Genomic DNA, 9494 nt, shown 5'->3' with positions numbered 1-9494 from the left:
TAATTCATTTGGTAAATGCTGCCTAAAGGCTCACATGGCCTTGTGCCATTGGCCAATGACATCTTCCAACCTAACACATCATATCATGGGCTTCTTAAGGGGTCACAATGAAATGCTGATACCATATATTAGTATCTGACATAACACGTCGTATATCTGTGACACTCATGAGAGTCACATATGCTTAGAATTTTCTGGTGATACACAATACAGAAATTCACTATCCTATTGCAGCAGCACAGCCAGACTACGCACATCATTTACGTCCTGGGAAACAGAAATAAATGTTGGAATTTCTCTCTCGGTTTCATGTCAGCTGTTCCATTGGAATCTAATGTGACTTAAAGGGGTTTTCACACTGTAAATATTTACAATGTATTGGCTTGGTTGTTTCCATTACTCCCAATAGCTGGAGAGATACATGCAGAGGGCTGAAGAGAGCTACAGTACTCAGTTTTTGAAGGACCTAAGCATGGAGGTTGTTCTAGAAATCTTGGAGAGCTAGCCATAGTTCTTCTGTAGTTGGTGGCTTGCATCCCAAAAAATCCCAGACAGACTTGATGATGTTAAGATTAAGTAGACCAAATCATCTCTTCCAGGACTCTTAGTTCTTCTTTACACTGAACATAGTTCTTAAAGGGGTACTACGGTGGAATTATAATTTTCTTTTTTTTAAATGGACTGGTGCCAGAAAGTTAAACATATTTGTAAATTATTTCTATTTAAAAATCTTAATCCTTCCAGTACTTATCAGCTGCTGTATGCTCCATAAGAAGTTCTTTTATTTTTTAATTTATTTGCTGTCTGACTATAGTGCTCTCTGCTGACACCTCTGTCCGTGTCAGGAACTGGGTGGGGCTTACAGTCTGCCTCCCTCCTCCCATTGTATGTGTGCCCAGCCACTCTGGAGGTAACTGGGAGGAGGCTGTGAGTTGACCTAATGCTGCTGTAATTGCCCACTGGCCCCTGGTTTTACTTATCACGCACAGATAGGTTTAGCGTTAGGTCTCGTGTAACTTGAGAAACCTTGGCGTTGGTGTGCGGGCTCAGGTATGTCCTTCATATAAGGATACACTGGCGAATGTCTCAATTTTAACATCAGTGTTGAGGGATAGCCAATGTCATTGTATACATCTACCACAGTAGTGCACCTAAATTCCTGTATTGTATTATTCTTCTTTACACTGAAGATAGTTCTTAAATGGGTACTCCGATGGAATTATTATTATTTTTTTTTATTAAACTGGTGCCAGAAAGTTAAACAGATTTGTAAATAACTTCTATTTAAAAATCTTAATCCTTCCAGTACTTATCAGTTGCTGTATGCTCCACTTTTAATTTATTTTCTGTCTGACCACAGTGCACTCTGCTGACACCTCTGTCCATGTCAGGAACTGTCCAGAGTAGGAGCAAATCCCCATAGCAAACCTCTCCTGCTCTGAACAGTTCCTGACATGGACAGAGAGCACCGTGGTCAGACAGAAAAGAAATTGAAAAAGAAAAGAACTTCATGTGGAGCATACAGCATCTGATAAGTACTGGAAGAGTTGTTAAGATTTTTAAATAGAAGTAATTTATAAATCTTTTTAACTTTCTGGCACCAGTTGATGTAAAAAAAAAAATTCCACTGGAGTACCCCTTTAAAGGGGTATTCCGGCCAAATACATCTTATGCCCTATGCCCTATCTCTCATCTGTACCCGCTCACCCGGGTCTATGTGAGCCGCACGCTTGCTATGAACTATGGGTTCTAGCCCCCGGTCTTTTGGAGACCTTGCAACACCCCTGACATTAAGGACACCAGAGCCAATCCCCAACTTCATTTGCTGAAATGCACCCCCAATCTTCCAAGAAACTTTCATAATGCTCCACTGTTGCCTGCAGGCACTACTCATTGTACCGCTACCAACACACTGCTTTCAGTTACCCTAAATTTTTGATGTTTTGAGTCAACAGCCCAGATCACCCTGCTGTCAATTTTCTGCCCCCCAATTCCTAAGTTTTTGTGCGTAGTCACTTGGCCTTGTTTCCATGTCGAAGGAATGGCTTTGTGGCCTTCATTCTGCCATGAATACCATCTCTGAAGAGATGTCTCTGAACAATAAATGGGGCTTTACCTGGGTCCCACAGGTTTCCTCAAGTTCTGAACTTATGGTACTGGTGGGCATCTTTTGATTTCAAAGGGAAGTTAGCAAGATGCGTATTGCATCTGCTTGGCTGTTCCCTTGGCTGATCACTGGCATCTATGGACTTCAATGTTGCCCATTTCTTTTTGCTTTAACCCCTAAATGACAAAGGGCACACCTGTTTGCCCCGGAGCACTAAGTGTCTTTGAAGCAAGCGCACTGGCAGTAGCCAGGCACTCACATATAATGAAGGGAAGCAGTGATCCCTTCACTGCCCTTCATCAACCCTTTAGATGCCGTGATCAATGGCTTTCACAGCATCTAAAAGAACAGAATGCATTTGCCATTTATTTTTTGGTAGCTTTTTGGACTTCCGCGGCATGATTGTAGGGGGTCCACTGAGTTAAAACGGCAGCAGAGGTCCTCTTACCAGCATCTTTCCATCGGTTCATCGCCTCAATGATCTCACTGTTTAATGAAATGCAATTGCATATCACTGAACAGTGAATGCAATGTAATGGTTGCATAAAATAGTTCCTTATGGGGGCTTAAAAAGTGTAAATAAAAAATGTTTTTAAAATGATTTAAAAGCCCCTCCCATAATAAAAATTCTAATTACCCTCCTTTTTTCATAAAATAAATAAAAATAAATGAATAACGATATTTGTTGATGATGTGTGTGGAATTGCCTGAACTATTAAAACATATTAGAATATAAAAATATCCCACATGGTGAACAGTGCAAAAGTTAAAAAAAAAATACCAAACAGCAGAAATTGTGATTTTTGAACACATCGTATATCAAAAATGTTACTGATAAAAACTACAGATCATGGAGGAAAATAAACCATGATTTAGAACTTCAATATGTGTTGGCATTTATTTATTTATTTTAAATTCATGTTTGATTTTTTCATTTATTTTGTTTATCTTATCATGGCTTAGCAATGATTAAGAACTATTAGGCAGTTTGAAGCACATTGGCATGTTGTTGTGTTTTTTATCCGTGTTTGATTTTGGTTTATTTTAAATGGATCTTGAAAAAATATTTTTGGGAAAAATGTACTGGAACCTGGTGACTAAAATTTGTCTGCATTCTGGAAACAACAATCTGTTTCATTGCATGTAAAACATGGTTACAGAAATGCTATTTATCTGCATGGGATACGGATTGTTGTCAGACTTGACTCAGATGTAAATCTAACATATGTGCAGTATATGGGACCTATATATTTATGGTTGGCACCTTATCTATGTCATTTTGGAAATGTTGCATGTAATGATGGAAATAAAGTCCAGTGTGTACCAGGCTTAAAAACACGGGGATCATTTCAACTAGTGCTGCTCCTGTTACTACATTATTCATTATTAAGACTTTCAAAATATTCATGGTAAAAAAAATCAATAAATCTTGGTGGATCCTTCCAAGAAAGTTTCAAAAATGTGTCTTTTTAAATGGAACCTCTCCAAAAGAAACAGTAATCTGCAGCTGACTTATTGACTAATATAGGAGAGTTTTCTAGGCATGCAAAATTTGTCAAACAGTAAAGCAATCTGCAAAAAACCAAATCCCCCCAAAAAGAAAGCATCATCTTGATCCCGGATGTATTAAGATATTTTTACTGCCCTCCTGAAGTTGAGCTGAATTATCCTAATTACTCCAAAAATTACTCTAAAAAAATAGCGGCATTGAATTGGCACACAAAATACATCGACCCCCTACCAAACAGCACACCAGTCGCCAAATAAAGTACAAAATATTACGTTTTTTTATTGATACATAGCTAAAACATAAATGCATAAAAAAAATATGTGATGAGGCACTGAGGTTATTGCTTATTAAAGGAGTACTCCGGTGAAAACTTTTTTTCTTTTAAATCAACTGGTGGCAGAAAGTTAAACATATTTGTAAATTACTTCTATTAAAAAATCTTAATCCTTCCTGTACTTATTAGCTGCTGAATACTACGGAGGAAATTCTTTTCTTTTTGGAATGCTCTCTGATGACATCACGAGCACAGTTCTCTCTGCTGACGTTATTATAATAATAATAATAATAATAATAATAATAATAATAACACTTTATTTATTGTTGTCCTTAGTGGGATTTGAACCCAAGTCCCCAGCACTGCAAGGCAGCAGTGCTAACCACTGAGCCACCATGCTGCCCTTAGCATACATCTGCTATGCATCTGCTATGCATGGTTGCTAAAATGGACAGAGATGTCAGTGTTCCAAAAAGAAAGGAATTTCCTCTGTAGCAGTAAGCAGCTAATAAGTACTGGAAGATTTTTTAATAGAAGTAATTTACAAATATGTTTAACTTTCTGCCACCAGTTGATTTAAAAGAAAAAAGGTTTTCACCAGAGTACCCCTTTAATGGTAAAGGTAACAGTTTACACACTATGGAAACGTACAGGTACACAAGTCACAAAAACAATGTAGAGTGATTTGAAGGCTGCATCAAAAGGAGTTATCTTTGAAACTGAATACAAAGGAATAGCTGGACAGAATGACACAGAAATGTAAACAGTGATTAAAGGCTACCTTATTACAGAGAAAGAACTTAAAAAGGCATAAGCAAACAATGACACCTGTCTTCTTAAACCGCACACCGGCGCACTCCAACACACGTTTTGCACTGAGGCTTCGTCAAGGGATGTAAAATGATCCTAACATTGCACAGAGCAAACTTTAACATCACTCCTCAATCTCAATGGGGAAGATTTATGAAAACCTGTCCAGAGAAAAAGTTGCTGAGTTGCCCTTAGCAACCAATCAGATCGCTTCTTTCATTTATAAAGAGGCCTGTGAAAAATGAAAGAAGCGATCTGATTGGTTGCTATGGGCAACTCAGCAACTTTTCCTCTGGGCAGGTTTTGATAAATCTCCCCCACTGTGTGCAATGTGTTCGGATAATTTTACAACCCTTGACGAAGCCTCAGTGCAAAATGTAAGTTGGAGTGCGCCGGTGTGCGGTTGAAGAAGACAGGTGTCATTGTTTGCTTAAGCCTTTTTGAGTTCTTTCTCTGTAATAAGGTAGCCTTTCATCACTGTTTACATTTCTGTGTAATTCTGTCCAGCTATTCCTTTGTATCTGGTTTTCTTAGATATCTCTTTTTGCTGCGGCCTTCCGACACGCCCCCTCCCATAGACTTTCATTGAGGGGGCATGGCCGTGACATCACGACCGCTTCCCGCTCGTGACGTCACGACGCTGCCGCACCCTACGCTCTAAACGAATGCTGGGTGCAGCAAGGAGATAGTGGTGAGACCCCCGCGATCACACATCTTATCCACTATCCTTTGGATAGGGGATAAGATGTCTAGGGGCGGAGTACCCCTTTAAGTTACCACATTCAAGATAACTGTGGTTAGATCTGTGTGTTTGACAGAAAACCCTTTTTCTGATGACATGTCCCCTTTAAATGCAGGCTGTTTACACTTTAAAATATGACCCAACTTCATACAAAGTCAAGATTCCAAATGGAGTTCTAAAAAAAATTGGCTGAAAACTATATCAAAACCGTCTTGTGCTTTGAAGACCTTTAGAGGATTTTTTTTTTTTTGTTCTTCCATAGAAGCCTCTGTGAAGAACCATCTCAAAAACTCACTCGAACCTTATGAAACCCCATGCATTTTAATAAGGAGGGGCACAAACGGCCAAGGCCGACCTGAAAACCGTGACAATGGGCTCTTATTCTCAGGATGTAATGCAGAGTATACAGTACAGGCATCTGCTCCATTATGCGCGGCACATAATGTTTACAACTCTAAAAGGTGCGGTATTAAGGGGTAAGTAACGTGCTCTAAAATGCATGTGGCATAAATATCTGTATAAAGCGGATATAACCCTCCATTAATTAACCTTATTAGTGCATTACTGTAAATGAATGCCAAAAAATGCCTCTAATTTGCATTAAGATAGATTTTTCAGGTTGGCTGCATGATTTAATTAAAGAAGAGATTAAGAATCATTAAACAAGTTTCTCTACCTTGCAATAACAGAATTCATATGTGATTCAGGTTAACAAAAACACAGATGGTGACTGTGTAACTATTGAGATGCTGCACAAGAATTGAAATGATCTTATTAGTTCCCTGGAATGTACAGGAATTTCTGCATTACTATGCAAATACATGGTAACGGGGGAGACGGCCGGGCGCCTTTGATCGTCATTGATTATGGTTTGTTTAGGTTGGCAACAAAGTCAACTTATTTTTATATTTTTTTTTATAGGGAAACCTAAAGAGATTTTGGAAGCTTTTCAAGGTTATAATAGGTGTGTGTGCTATTAGCGAGCCGCAGATATATATACAAACCGTAACATACGTCAGTCACATCAAAACCGCCGGCATGATCTGCTCGCAAGAAGTGTCATCGGAACAGGAAGTCTACATCTTTAGCGTGGCGTCATGTGTTACTGATTAAACCGCACCGAGAGTTAAAGCCGCGGTGCTCCAGTGCCTGACGTTCTGGAAAGGATGGATTAACAACACTTTCTTCTTGGGCCAACAATGAATCTTTTTCTTTTGTAAGATGTTTCTGGGCCTTGCATTGTCTGATGGAATTAAAAAGTTGTTTTTTGTTAAATCGTTTGTTTCATACATAAATCAATAGTATACAGTATGTGAATAGAAGAAGCGCTGAGATAACCCCTTAAAAGGGTACTCTGAACCCCTAGACATCTTATCCCCTATCCAAAAGATAGGAGATAAGATGTCAGATCGCCGGGGTCCACCTGACTGGGACCCTCGGGATCTTGGCTGCTGCACCCACCTGTACGGCTTCTACCTCACACCGGCAACGCTGGAGGCTTCTGATCCTGACCACAATGGTGGATGAGCATGACGTCACGACTCTGCCCTGTGTGATGTCACGCCCCGCCCCCTCAATGCAAGTCTATGGGAGGGGGCGTGACGGACCCCTTTAAGGACTCAGGGTTTTTCCGTTTTAGTTTTTTCCTCCTTACCTTTTAAAAAGCATAACCTTTTCAATTTTGCACCTAAAATTTCATATTATGGCTTATGTTTTGCCCCACCAATTCTACATTGGTCATTTTACCCAAAAAATCCATGGCAAAATTGGAAAGAAATTCATTGTGCGACAAAATTGAAGAATAAATGCCATTTTGTAACCAACTTTTGGGGGCTTCCGTTTCTACACAGTAGATTTTTCGTTAAAAATGACACCTTATCTTTATTCTGTAGGTCCATACGATTAAAATGATCCCCTACTTATATAGGTTTGATTTTGTCGTACTTCTGGAAAAAATCATAACTACATGCAGGAAAATGTATACGTTTAAAATTGTCATCTTTTGACCCCTATAACTTTTTTATTTTTCCCCGTACAGGACAGTATGAGGACTCATTTTTTGCACCATGATCTGAAGTTTTTAACAGTATCATTTGGATTGTATTGATCTGACTTTTTGATCACTCATTTTTTTATGACATAAAAAGTGACCAAAAAAATACGCTATTTTGGACTTTGGAATTTCTTTGTGCGTACGCCATTGACTGTGCGGTTTAATTAACGATATACATATAATTAATGATTTATAGTTTGGACATTTCCACACACGGCGATACCACATATGTTTACTTTTATTTACTCTGATTTTTTTTTAAATGGGAAAAGAGGGGTGATTCTTACTTTCATTGGAGAAGGGGTTAAATGATCTTTATTAACTTTTTTTTTCCACACTTTTTTTTTGCGTTATTATAGCCCCCTTTAGTGGCTATAACAGTGCACTCACTGATCTTCTACACAGATCACTGCGATGTATTAACATGGCAATGATCAGTGTTATCGGCGGTCGATTGCTCAAGCCTGGATTTCATGCTTGGAGCAATCACAGATTGGATACACCGGAGGCAGGTAACTGACCCTTCGCTCACGTTTTAGCTGATCTGGACATTGGGATTTCACCGCCATGGTCCCGATCAGCCTGACTGAGCTGCCGTGAGTGTATTTTTGTTACTTTAGACGCGGCAATCAACTTTGAACACTGCGTCTAAAGGGTTTATAGCATGCAGCACAATGATGGGTGCCGCACGCTATTAGCCCAGGGTCCTGGCTTTCATTAGCTGCCGGGACCAGCCCACTATGTTATAGACCATCCCCTTTAGACACAGAGGGGCGTACAGGTATGCCCTGCATCTTTAAGTTCTGCCTTAAAGGGGTATTCCACTGCTAGACATGTTATCCCCTTTCCAAAAGACATACTATTTGAGACTAAAGGGGTAATCCAGCATAAGGTGATTTTAGTAATTTAGTGTCATACAGTAATGGACATGTGGTGACGTGTATGGAAGGGCGGAGGTTATTAACCCTTTGTGATTGTGACGCCAGAGCATGGTTGACCTGTACAACACCCGAGGTAGACCAGCTTCACCTGTGCCAGGCACGGGGTAAATAATCACTCCAAGTTTACGGTTAACTGGTATGCTTTACTGAGGTAGACAAGGTGTTAAAGTCCATACAGCTCAGATAGGCACTAAGGAGATGCAGGGTGAACTTAGGGAAGCTTATCGACTAACTGGGACTTGTAGTTGCAATTATATAGATTGATGCAGCCATGCCTGAATTTAGTATTTGACAGACTTGACTTCACTACTTAGACTGGACTTCAGAGGAATCCCCACTATGTTTAGATCCTACCGTTGACTTTGACTTTCATCCACGTGTAGGGGTCAACCTGATGTAGAAGCATGGTAGCTGGACTAGGCCTCAGGCCTCCTTCAGGAACACTCCACAGACTCCTCAGACTTGTCTTCACTGTACCTCAGCTGCAAAGCTAAGAGTACAAGCTCAGGAGCTCAAGAGAGCGAGCTGAACCCTGACCTCACTACATAAGGGGGACAGTTTAGAGAGATCCTATTGGTCAATGATAAGCCACCTGTTCACCTTGCATACTCCCCTTGACAACAGGGTTACTAAGAACATTATTTAAAGTGACAAACGCCTCACAAGATTAACCAACATAGAACCTGAGATTTTATAGTCCTTACAAGGGATGTGGACCCAGGGAAGACGCCACACAGGACGGGCAGGTGTACAGAACAACATATTTGGTACTGGATAACCACAGACATGCTTACCATGAATCTGTGCTTGAGCTGGTGGTAAATGGTCGTGTCCTGTGTCCCCCATCACATTGTTGGCTTGTTTTTGGAAATTGGCTACTTCCTGTTTATGTGGCCCCCATCAGACTACAATCCCCAGGACCTTTTGTTTCAAGGTGGGAAGTAAATTATTTTCCTCCCACATGTTGGTTGCCCTACCCATTGCAGCACAGCAATGCTGCTTTTGATCACATGACCTGCCTGACATCACCTGAAACAAGCTGTGGATCTTTGTGATA

General features: G+C 40.1%; 1 long non-coding RNA gene across 1 annotated transcript; it reads left to right on the top strand.

The window, feature by feature from the left end:
* Positions 1-4945: 4945 nt before the first annotated feature.
* LOC130285080 (uncharacterized) lies at positions 4946-6688 on the top strand. The gene is made up of 3 exons (XR_008847242.1): positions 4946-5078; positions 5706-5919; positions 6365-6688. It is a non-coding gene; the product is annotated as an uncharacterized LOC130285080 (long non-coding RNA).
* The last annotated feature ends 2806 nt before the right edge of the window (positions 6689-9494 follow it).

This window comes from Hyla sarda, chromosome 8 (assembly GCF_029499605.1).
Source record: "Hyla sarda isolate aHylSar1 chromosome 8, aHylSar1.hap1, whole genome shotgun sequence".
Taxonomy (NCBI): domain Eukaryota; kingdom Metazoa; phylum Chordata; class Amphibia; order Anura; family Hylidae; genus Hyla; species Hyla sarda.
Note: the sequence above shows the minus strand (reverse complement) of the source record. Positions and strands in the feature narration are given on the sequence as shown.